Below are 13253 nucleotides of genomic sequence, written 5' to 3'. Positions count from 1 at the left end.
GCATTAAAGTCTTGCGCAAGTTTTATAACTTTTTAAGTAATTTCACCAACATCGTCTACTGATCTTTTACTTCTTTCTTCAAGATTTTCATAGACTTCTGTTGTAAAATCTTTAACATGTTGTTTATGATTCTCATAATTTTGGTTCAGTTCATCAAACATTTTAACATGATCATCTAATTGCTCTTTTACGATAATATCAAACGGATAAAATCCCTTACTAACGCTGCTAAGTCGTTTTCCTTTAAAATCTAAGGCATTTTTAACATTCGGATTATGTAAATCAACAATATCGATGTTTTCTGATAATGTTAGAAGTTTTAAAATTTGTTCTTTAACAACAACATCATGTTTGTCAATACCAGGTCGAACACCGACAATTCTTTTTTTATTAGCCAAACTAACATAATTCTTTTCAACTTTGATCGTTTCAGTAATTTTATCAGCTTTTTCGATATGAGACATTAAATTAATAAATATTTTTTGCACCATCTTCAAAATCTTTTTCCAATGTTTTTATTTTATCAGCAACTTCATTTGAACTCATGAAATTTGCAAGTTGGTTATCATATTCTGCTTTAAAATCATCAATCTCAACAGCAAACATATCTGAATCTGGAAGGTTTTTAATAAATTGTCTAACTTGTTATCAAACTCATTTCTGAAACTATCAAAATTCAAACTATTATCTACATTTTTAATACTTTCTGTTTTTATTTGTGTTCCAAATACATCAAAAATATTTTGTGAATCCATATTTATTAAGTAATAATTTGTTAACAACTTCTTTAAAATCTTTACCATCAGTCAACTCATTCAAAACAAAAACACATAAATGACCACAAATTGGGGGATCTTTATAGTCTTGAAATTGAGAATCATTATAATAAAGGTTTGACTTTTTCAAATATTTTATCAATTCACTCGGTGGGTTGTCCTCAATTCTTCCATACGAATCAAAATAATAAGCAATCTTATCATTTTTATAATAGCAAATCCAATGCGTTCCACTTCCCATAATCGAGTCTAAATTCACAATTCCACATTCAAATTTATTAACTTTTTCAGGTAATGTATCTCTCATGAAAATTCCTCTAAAATGTTTAATGTTTTTGCAGATTTTTTCCAATTCCCCGAATGTTAATGGTTTGATTTTAATTATTTTTAATGTTTGATTTAACATAATTCATCTAAGTTTTTCATCTAATCCAGATCCTGTAACATCATCCAACTCTTTATCTAACCAACTTAAAATATTTCTAACAATAGGAATCACATATTTTTTTACAATTCGAGCAGCTTTTCTAACATATGGAACAACATTTTTAACAACTGGAATATCTTCTTCAAAATCTAATAAATCTTTCAAAAGTCCACCATTTTTAAGTTCTTTCAACTTATAAGAAAATTCTATTCTGATTCCTTTATTGTTTTCTTATGTTTTTCGAGTTTATTGTATTGTCTATTTGTTAAAAATATCTTATCATCGCCATTTTTAGTTGATTTATTTTAAATTGAATACTAACAGGTATTTTCTTCTTAAAATCGGATTTTATTTTATCTTTCTGAGTTTTACTGAAATTTACGTTCACCTACATTTATATAGCTAAAATTTCAAGTTCTCTTCGATTCCCATTCCTAGGTTTCTTTTTAAAAACATTGCTCCAGCTGTTGGAAGAGCAATAAATCTTTCACATAAACTAGCATCTTTTTATAAAAATCTATCCATTGCTTTATCTTGCAAAATTTTATCTGCTATATGTCTGGAATTTGTGTCTCTATGATTTGCATAAAATATATCGTGTTCTATTGCATCCTTATCTAATTTATTAATACCAGAATGTCCTCTTTTCATTCTTTTAACAAGCTTCGTGCCTGGTCCCAGACATTGATAGCCTGGTACGTGTAATTCTAAAGGTAAATTGTTGATAAAATCATTCAAAAGTCCACTACCTTCAATCAAAATTAGAGAACTTATTTGAGGCAAAATTCGTTTTAAATATTTAGTTCCATCAGGTTTTTCAATCATTTCATAAAGTTTGTTCGAAATAAAATATTTAATTGTTTTCTTTTCGTTCAAAAGATTGTTATTCCAGCCTTTTACTGAGCATAAATATAATTAATAATTCCATCATGATTTGTCAAATCGTCGATATATCTTTATTCAGTCTTATTATCACTGTATTTTTTCACACCTGATCCTTCGATTTGAACTTTATTTTCCCAAATTTCTTTAATTAATTTCATATATTTTTTACCTCTACTTGACTTAGGTTTTTTAGTGGATGGATCATTATGTTTTATAAATTGAGTCAGATTTCCATAACATTTCTGTATACTTTTTCAAATCTTCTTCAGGATATAAATAATCTCGTGGAACATCATTGTCTGTTAATAATCTCCACAATTCTTGAGTACCTTCGTACGTTTTGTCATTAATCATTATATCATTATTAACAAAATTCACGGGTAAATTTAAAATCATAAAACTTTTCTTTTTTTTATCCCAATACAAACAAAATTTATCATCTTTTGCTCTTGGAAGGAATTTTTTACCAATTTAATCAATTATTATATCCGTTGTCCCAGGACTTATTGGTTCAACTATTGTAGAATCTTCAATGATTCGGGGTCTAAATGGTGTAGATGATGGTAGTGATGGTAATTCAAATTCTTCTAATTCAGATTCTGGAATCGAAATATCAGCAAATTGTCGTACAACTGGAACCAAATCCATCATATTTTTATTTATATTTAAAACATTTTCAATTTTACCTTCAACATTTTTAATTGCAGAAAGTTACAGGTTGATTGATTTTTTGAAGAACTTCTTGTTCTTTTTCATCAATTCTAATCTGTTCTTTAAATTCTTTGATTAATTTCTTTTCAATTTGATCAAGTGTTTTCGCTTCTTCAGAAGTTACGTTCGCCATTTAATTAGAAAAATTTTGAAACGTGAAAACGTACGAAATTATTACACGTTTATATTAGAAAATTTATTTAAATATTTACCATTTTTAGGCTTCAAAGTTAGATTAATTGTTAAAAATCCGTAGTCTTCTTTCCAAAATTTTATCACATAACTCATTAAAGTGGCTAAAACTCATATCAGATCCCACATAATTGTTGTAAATCTTTCTCAAATAGTAATCGTCTTGCTTAAATACACACAACATATTCAAATTATTTCTTATAACTTGTTTATCAACCTTTGAAAAGCATTGAGAAAGATAAATGCAAGAGATATTTTTATGACGAGATATTACGAGATATTTCTTAATAACGTCCTGATTTTCTAAAATACAATCATCGAAAACGATTAAAGAATTTGGTTTACATTCCCTTAATGGAACTATGTCCTCAGAAGCATTATAAAAATGTGATATTTTTTTGCATAAGTTTTTCTCAATATTTTCAAATCTTTGTTGTAATTTTTTGTATGCATCTTGTTCTAAAGATTTACTAAAAACATATCAATTTGAATAGGGAATTAATCTATTGTAGATGAAATTCATTAATTAATTTGTTTTTCCACATCCACTTGAACCAACAATTAACAATCTGATTGGTTGATCTTTCTTATTTTCTTCAAACGATTGTAGTTTTATTTGATCTTTGTGCTTTAAAAATTTCTCCATTTAAATGACGAAAATGAAGCTGGTCAAGTTGACTTCACAAAGCTCTAAATTATTTTTAAACTTAGAACATCCTATTCATTTAGAGGAAGAATCAAATTATTTTATTGGTTTAAGTGGTTTTTATTCTGATTATTTTGTAATAAATATTAGTGAAAGTTCTCCTTATTGTATAGGATTTAGTGAGAAGAACATAACAAAATACTATGGTTGAAACAATGGATATTATACCTTCGATATAATAAAAAAATTCCTTTAAAAATTATCTGAAAACATTCAAACAATCAGATTAAATCTTTAAATTTTGACGAAAACAAGTTTGAAATTCAAAAAATGATCTCTTTAACAAAATTTAAATAAAATCACCAATAACAATAATGTTTTCAGCAATTATAGTAGATTTATTAGGGTTTGTTCAAGAAACTATTGAGCCAAATCAGGTATATTTAGGAAATAAAACGCAGAAATTTAGACCGTTCGATGTAATTGAAGTACATTGTAATCTTGTTGAACCTAGTTTTGAAAATAATTCTGAACATCTTCACAAAGAATCTGAAATTTTATACCCTTTTTTCCAAATGTTGTTTATGGATCAAAAATCTGTGAAAAACCGAATGAAATCGATTATATTCTAATTAGAAAAAATATTAAAAGAATTCAAAAAATCGTTCTAACTATTCAAGACTCTGAAGGAAATTTATTGAATAATGAGAGTAAAACAACAATTTATTTAAGATTACAAGTTACTAAATAATCTTTAAAACTTTCAAATTGTGATAGTTTGTTTGTAAATGTCTTTTAAGACTATAGAATTGTTGAATTTCTCTTCTGCATACGCAACGAACTGGTCTAGCAAAGATTTCTCTAATACATTCTTTACAAAATGCTTGTTTTTTATCTTTACTATAATGCCAATTGTTAAATTCAGAAATATTCCTAACTATTTTACACCGTGTGCATTCTTTCTCTTCCAAGGATAATTTTCCCATTTTATCATATAATTCTTTTCTATATTTCTTATTACAATCCTTACAATAATAGTATAATCCATCTTTGGTATTCTTATTTTTAGAAAATTCTTCAAAAACTCTAAATTTTTGACATATTTCTTTTCAGACTCCATTTATATAGAAAAATATTTTTTATAGCTTTGACTTTCTCAATTCATATTCGTAAAAACTTCCAGTTATTTCTTCATTATTCAGATCTTTTATGCTATAAGTTACAGGATCTGTGTTATTAATTTGATAAATCACAAAGATTTCTCTTGACCAATTGTTCTTATATTTGTTCGAAAATGATTGTTTTTTACTAACAATTCTTACATGATAATTGACTTTAAATTTAGTTTTCGTGTGAATTTCTGGTGGAATATACTTGAAAACAGTTTCCAATAATTCTTTTTCAGCTTTTTTATTTACATCTTTTGGTTTCATTTTTATAGTGCTATGAAAATTATTATTATAATATTTTACTATATATTTAAGAATATCAATCTATTTAAAATTCTTAATAATCTCGAAAATTACTTTCATTCTCACATTTTGAGTTCTGTTATATCTTTCAATAATGCTAGATTTTTCTTCATTCTCAGTATGATAATGTTTTGTGTTATATTTTCTTAAAGCATCATTAAACTCTTTATTCTTAAATTCTAATCCCTTGTCTATATAGAGAAGATTTGGAGCTTTGTGATTGATTTTAATTGCATCTTGGATTATATCTTCAAATGTTTTAGCAACATCTTTTCCATTTTTTCTCCTGATAGGTCTTGACCAAACATATTTTGAAAAAGTATCTATAACATTTAACATATACTTGAATCCATCATTTTGGTTCGAATAATTAGATATTATAACTAAATCTGCTGCCCATAAATCATCAATTCCTAATGTTATAATTTTTCTCCTTATAAATTTCTTCCTAACAGGTGCATAAATTTCTTTAGCTTCAATCTCAATTTCTTTTTTATATTTTAATTCTTTTTTAACTATAACTGGGTTTTCCTCAGGATGTTTTATAAATTTACTTTTATTAGTTTTGCATTTCGAAAATTTTGCTGCAATTCTATATAATCCATTTTGAGTTTGAACAATTTTAGAATCTATATTTTTAGTTTTTTCATACACTTGTGACAATGTATTAAATCATCTTCCATGTATATATCAAAGTTTCCAACTTTGTTTAACTCTTCTAAAATATCTGTTTTAATTTCACCTTTATATCCATATGGTACTGTTTCGATCTTATTTTCTAGAACAATTCGTTTGTCATCTTTCGAGCTCAGTACTAGTTTGTCGATTGTTACCGTATATAATTGATGATTATAACTTCTAATGCACGTCATTTCTCTAAATTCTACTTGATCTTCAAATAGACATCTCTTAAAGTTATCCATATTTATTGTTTTACTTACAACACTTACTTAATTCCTTTACATCTAACTGGATTCTTATCTTAATATTTATATGAATACATTTTTGCCCTTAAGCCACAAAATTCTTCAAAAATTTCTCCATTAAGCTCATCTTTGAACTTACTAATAACTTTGTTATTTTTACCATCAAAACATTCATGATTTTTATCATAATCACTTGTATCAAACTCATTTATATTTTCCTTAATAATTTTGTAAGAATCACGTTTCATTTCTAGAAAATATGAATCAGTATCCATATAACATAGATTCAAATCTGGATCATATTTCTTTAATTTATCATAATATAACTCATACATTAATAATTTCGAAAGATCAAGAACTGAAAAGCCAATGTAAATTGGTTTATTAAACTTTACTTTCTGCTTGTACATATGACTAGCAATACAGTCTTTATCAAATATTTTAAAAGATTTAAAATTAGTCTTCTTAGATTGTTTCATCGAAAATTCTTCGTTTCCTATTTTAATGTTGCATCTATTTCGAAGATTTTTCATTGACTTTCCAAAAACAGAATTATTAATGAATATTTATACAAATCTTTTTCAAAGTCACTTGTAGCTTTAGTTCTCATATTTGTATGAAAATCTATGTATTCTTTCATGAAAGGCTTCTGATCAAATACAATATTTCTGTTCACGTGTTTTAAAATAATTCCTTGTTCTAAATAATATTTTAAATTTCTGGAATGAATAACATATTCAGTTTTATTAATAATAGTAGTACATGATTTATTTTTATAATTTTCTGGAGCAAGAGGCAAATCCTTATGATATTCATGTAAATTCTCAGGATATTCGAGATCAACTTCGAGAATATAGCCATAATCTTCTTCTCCTGTTAATTCTAAAATTGTTTCCTTCCATTCATTAGTTGAAATATGTTTTTGGATCCATCCATTTGATTTCATTATAAGGTAATTTTTGAGATAATGCCCAACCATATAAATTATTTGCATCAACATATAATAAGAAGTTTTCAGGTTTCGATTCATCAAAATCTTTTAAATATTTGTTATTTGCTTTCACATATCTTTTAATACATTGAGAAATGCCTCCACAAATACCTTTTTCAATCATCAAATACATATCATATTCGTGGAATAATTGAAGCTCTATTTTTGTTATTTTTAACATAGCATCCCAAGCAAGACTTGGAGCAGTTAGATAATGAGCAGGGTCTAACTTACAACAATTTAAGCATATTTTCCGAAAATTTTCAAATATATCAGCGAGTAATAAAACATCTTGAATATTATATAAATCTGAATAATTTCCGAGATTTTTAACTTTTAATTTATTCCAAACTTTTAAAATAATGTTGATAATCTTTATCAGAAATGTTCTCATCTGTTAATAATGTATAGAAATCTTGAATTTTTAATTCTTCTGTATAATCAAGTTTTTCAATATTATCAATTAATTCATATGGAAATATACCTTTTCCTGATAGAATTTCAAATATTTCGTCTTCATCATTTGAATGTCTTTCTAAAATTTCATTCAATATTTTACCATCTTTTATAAAATTATTAGTATGTTTGAAATCGTCTTGTTTAAGATGTTTTGCTAATTTTTCAATAGAAGAAGCCATGAATCTAAATGTATCAACAAATGAGAATTGTTTAGCTAATTCTTTTATATATAAATGAGTATCATAATTACTCATATTATGACAAAAAACTGGAATATTTTGAGGAAATTTAAGATTTAGACTACAAGTACTATGAGCTGCTCCTCTATATTTTCCTGTTAAATGACAGTGATCTCTTACTTTTATTCTTTTTTATCATCAAAACCCTTAGTTTCACAAATATGGCAAATGTTTGTTGTTTGAAAAGAATTTTCTTCTTCTTCGGTTAAATTCATTTGTTTTTTTGTTTTTCGAATTATATTTTTTAGTTATATATTTAGACAATTTATTAAGTTCTTCGAACAATTTCATAGGAACATTTACTAAATCATCGTCATTTTTGGTTCTATAACATATTGGTTTATATTTTTTATTTGTTACATTTGAAACTAGATATAATGTGAATCCATATGGAATATGTTTTTAAATCTTCGTAGTTGTTGATTTTAAAGGACTATTTTTACATGTCGGAATGTTTTCTAAAATTGACTCAAAATCCATATAGAATACATAAGGATGTGAAATTTTATTTTTATGATTAAAGAATTTTGTAGTTTGACCTGTAAAAGGCATTATTGGTTTACATACTTCATATTGCTTACAAATTTCGAAGTGATCTTTTAATATCCGGATTAATAAAAATGTGTAAACAACTTCTGCATATGGACTTTTTATGACGATTTTTTGATTCTTGAGAATTTACTAATTTATTTAAATCTGTTATTAAAACATAATGAGATCTATCTTCATTCTTAACATACAATAAATCAATATTTAATTCAGCATCATAAATTTCTGATATCTGTAACGGAACTATATTTATTTGTTCATCATAACTAAAGATATTTATTGACATTTTTGGATACGTGAACTTAGGATTAAAACTACTTTTTCAAAAGCTTTTATATCTTTTAGTGACATTGGATAGTCAAATCCATAAAATATTTCATCTCTTACATAAATCTGATATTGTTTAATTCTTTCAGGATGAGCTTTAGGTCTTTCTACAGCACACCTAATTGCATAAATAAAATAAAATTGATCATTGATTATCATTTTTAAAATTAACACAAGCTTTTTATTTTGTATTTCTCTAGGTAATTCAATATAAGAACCAGCATTTAAAGAATTATGTTTATTAAGTCATAAAATAGTTTGTTTACATCTTTTTAAAGTCCATCCAGATCCTGCATTTGGTTGATTATTCTATTCACGTAATGTAATTTTTTCGAATTGACTTGAAATAAAATCATCAACATTAAAAATATCTTCTGTCTTTAATTGAAAATACATTGATGTTGATTGATGATTGCCGTCTACTAATTCTCTTTCATATTCACTTTCTAAACATATTTGACCTTTAATATTTTTATTTTCTTGCAACATATTTTCAATTAATCTCTTCAATTCGTCTCTTTGGGATTCTAAATATGGAGAAAGATCAACAATGTTTTCATCTGAATTAGAAAGAATAAATTCTTTAAAATGTCCTTTCTTATTGATTTGATGATATTGTTTGAATATCAATAATATTTTCTTTTGAATCTGGAAAATGTTTTTGTAATTCAAAGTGTTCATTTAATTCTTTCATTAATTCTCTTCTAGTTTTTGTACTATTCATTAATCCATTCTTCCTTGCTAAATCTTGAAGACATCTAGTATTTCTTAAACCTAATCGATTTGGACGTTTTTGAACTTTTTTAATATTATGTATTAAAGTTTCTCGTGATAGATCATCAATCTTTCTTAGAGACAATTTTATTGCTATATATTTTACTTTCTCAATATTAAAGAGATTTAGATTATCCTTATTTTCTTTATATGAATTCTTTAATTCTTTTAATTTATCTGAATTTAGTTTTTCATTATTATAAGTTTGATTATCCTTTTCACATTCTTTAAAATAATTAGATTCATTATCTTTTAATTTGTTATTTTCTAAGTACTTCTTAGAGTTATAACGTCTATCAAAATGTTTCTTAAAGAGCTCTTTGTTGCAATATGGACAGTTAATCTTTTCGTTAGCCATTTAATACTAAAAAATTTCTAAGTCAAATTTTACTATTTAGTAAAACACCTTTTTTACTTAAGAAAAATAATTTATTACATTCATATTATTCTCTTTCATTCCTTCTAATACTTCAAAAATATACTCTTTTGAAATTGAAAAATCTCGATTTCTTACATAATAATCTTTATAATCATAAACATAATATCCTAAATAATTATACAATAATATAAATTTTCTATAATCATGAAACATCAGGCATTGGTTTATGGTTATCTCAGTTGTTGAAATATAAACAAATACATTAATGCCAAAGTACTTTCTTGGAAAAAATAATTCTATTAAATAACTCCCCATTTAAATGGAAGAAATAATTATTTCAAAATGTTATCAATGTGGTAATAGAGGAGAAGTTCTTGATAAAATATTTGTAGTTTGTAAAAATTGTAACTTAATATTATATGAGAAAAAGATTAAGAAATGTAAAAATAAATTAACACATTTTAATAATCTGCTTAGAACATTGCAATATGGAGATAAAAAAGAAACAAAATATATTACAGAATTTAGATCTAGGAATAAATCTTTTATTAATATAAGATTTTTTTATTCATAAGATAATTCTTATGAAGAAAATGAGAATATCAAAGCATTATTTAAAGAATATGTTAGGTTTGTTGATATAAATAAACATATTTATTATGATAAGATATTACCATTACTCTTTCATTACTTGGGTATTGAATTTGATTATAGTTTTAAACCTGAAACTTTTGATAAATTTATATTACATTTGGAGAAAAGATATAAAGAAATTGGTGTTAAAAAATTAACTTTTCCCTTCAAATTAAATTCTCAAGATAAAGTTTGTAAATTTTTCTTTTTTTCTTTTTGATCTAATTAAAATATGATATTAATTCTTACATAAAATAATGATTATACATAATACATTATGTATAATCATGATTTTTACGGTTTTTACGTTTTACTTTATATTATTTTTCCTTAATTATTTTTGTTAATTAAAGTTTATTCCTATTAAATGGAGTTCTTGAAAGAGTTAAATGATATTGGAGAATGTAAATGTAAAGATTATAAGAAGTTAAATGAATTAGAAGATAATAAGAAATATCGAATTTTGAATTTGGAAAGAATGAAAGATAAATATGGTTGGATTATTATTGCAGATTTAGAAGATTGTAAAGTACATTTGCCTAATAGACTTATAAATGTCTTAGATGAAAAAAAGATTAAAGAATTGAATAAAAGAGATAATATATATTTAATGGTTATTGGTAAAAAAAATTATAAAAGATAAAGAATGTGTTATGATTAAATTTGTTGAATACGTTAAGAAATAATATTATAAAAGATTAAACATATTCATATTCTTAAATTAATTTATTCCATCCTTGGAAGTTATACTATAATGATTCAAAATTGCATTTAGAAGGTATTTCCATTTGATTTTTAAAAGTCCCCAAAACTGTTTTACTGTTTATTTTCATAGATCTATTTATTGACCTTAGACCAAATTTTTATTTGAAGTTGTATTGTCCCGAAAAGTGTCCTAGGAGTGACATATTAATATCTACTTGTGTGTGTGTATATATATATATATATATATATATATATATATACATCCACAAATGTATACTATATAAAGTAAATAATAATTGTAATATGTATAAGAAATTTCTTACTGAAACAAAAGTCTTTGAATAGAAAAATAGCTCCAAATTATATATAAGGACAGTTAAAGACTGGTATTATGCTAAGTTATCCAGTGCTAGATTTAAAACTGAATGTGGTCCAAGACTTGTGGTTGTTTATAATCAATATTACTGAATAACTATTTTTTAATTTTACAAAAATTTTATTTTTTTTAACTGAAAAACGGATTCCACTGAACTTGTTCCAGCTTATCACATAACTCTACTTGATAATGTAAAAAGTTTTTTGGATCCGCCTGTGTGTCATAATTTCTGTAAAAGCTACTTCCTCAACACTTGTGTTCCATGCTCACCAAATACAGCACGAGTGTTTACGTGTAGATACGGAATGTAGGATTGCTATGTAGTCATATCGAAATAGTGTTTATGACTACAGAAAAATTTTCTTAAGCACTTGTTATGTTCTTTCGCCACTTTTAGAGTCACCCGCTTGACGGGTGTGTTATTTCCAGATACTGTGTTTCTTTATTTGATTGTGTGATTAGTAAATTTTAACTGCCAAGCCATTGGTATAGTTTGGTATATTGTTACATATTTACATGTGTCATGTGGCTCAGTTTGTGTAGTTTCGTGCTTGGTTTGGCTGTATAATCTGTTACAGATTTTTAAAGCTACTTTATTATTATAAATACATTTGTTATAACAAATTATTTCTGATCATTGATTAGGTCTGAATGCTTTAGGAATTTCCATATAATATGGCACAAGGGTGCTTTTGCCAAGGAATATGTACAACCACGTCAGGGCTCAGTCGGGTACTGATGGTGGACAGTTTGTAAGGCCTTAAACTTTTTGATGGACAAATCAAGTTGGTCAAACTCGCCCGAAATAAACCCCGATATCACCCCAGGCACCAGTGGTACGTCCTGCAAGGAGACTGTTAGGCTATGTACGGTTAATATACAAAGTTTTAGGAGTAAGACCACTGAGCTTGAAGTGCTTTGTGATAGCAATGAACTTGATATCCTGTGCGTATTTTAACATTGGATGACCCGGGATGATCTGTTGTATTATTCCAGTCCTTCTTATCTGAAATTGTTTGTCTACTTTTCTCGCCAACATCTAGAGGTAGTGCAGCAGTATATGTTAGAAATTCTCTTAAATGTAGACCACTGGAACTTGAACGCTGCAGTGAAGTGCAGCAGGCGAAATTTGCAGGTACTATTGTAAATGAAATCTCGCTTGTGGTTTTAGCCATGTATCGTTCACCCCTTGGACAGGTTGCTAGATTCCTTTACCTGCTTGAGTTGTGTCATGGAATTCTGGTCACACCGGGCCTCTCAGTAGTTATTGGGTGTGACCACAATATTAATTTATGTCTTAACTCGGATGATGCTCAAGACTTCTTAGATCTGCTTAGTAGTTTAAATTGTTATAGTAGTGTTTCCGCGTCTAAACGAGGTGCTGCCTCCCTGAACTCAATTTTAACTAATATTGATAAATGGAAGTATGATTTATTTATAAGTTGTACCGTAAATTAGTTAATTAAATTTCATACAATGTAAATTTCGCAACCTAATCAGCCAGTATAATATAATATTATTTTACATCCAATGTTCCGGAACTAAATTATTGGGCGGAGTAACTACCTAATTGGCACGCGTATGAATTTTTTCTTCTAACCCTTTGTAGCAGCCCAACTACGTAACCGATCTGACCTCGCGCGCTTTGTCCGTAAGTAAAATTTATCTTTTCGTATTATTAAATTAGCCCTTTGATGCCGAACATATAAAATGAATGTAACGTAAAGTAAAGATGTGAATAGTAAAGTAACTTACCCTTGAAGATCTTTTATTTGCTTGATGGAGA

This window comes from Homalodisca vitripennis, chromosome 1 (assembly GCF_021130785.1).
Source record: "Homalodisca vitripennis isolate AUS2020 chromosome 1, UT_GWSS_2.1, whole genome shotgun sequence".
Lineage (NCBI taxonomy): Eukaryota > Metazoa > Arthropoda > Insecta > Hemiptera > Cicadellidae > Homalodisca > Homalodisca vitripennis.
This window is presented reverse-complemented; position numbering follows the sequence as displayed.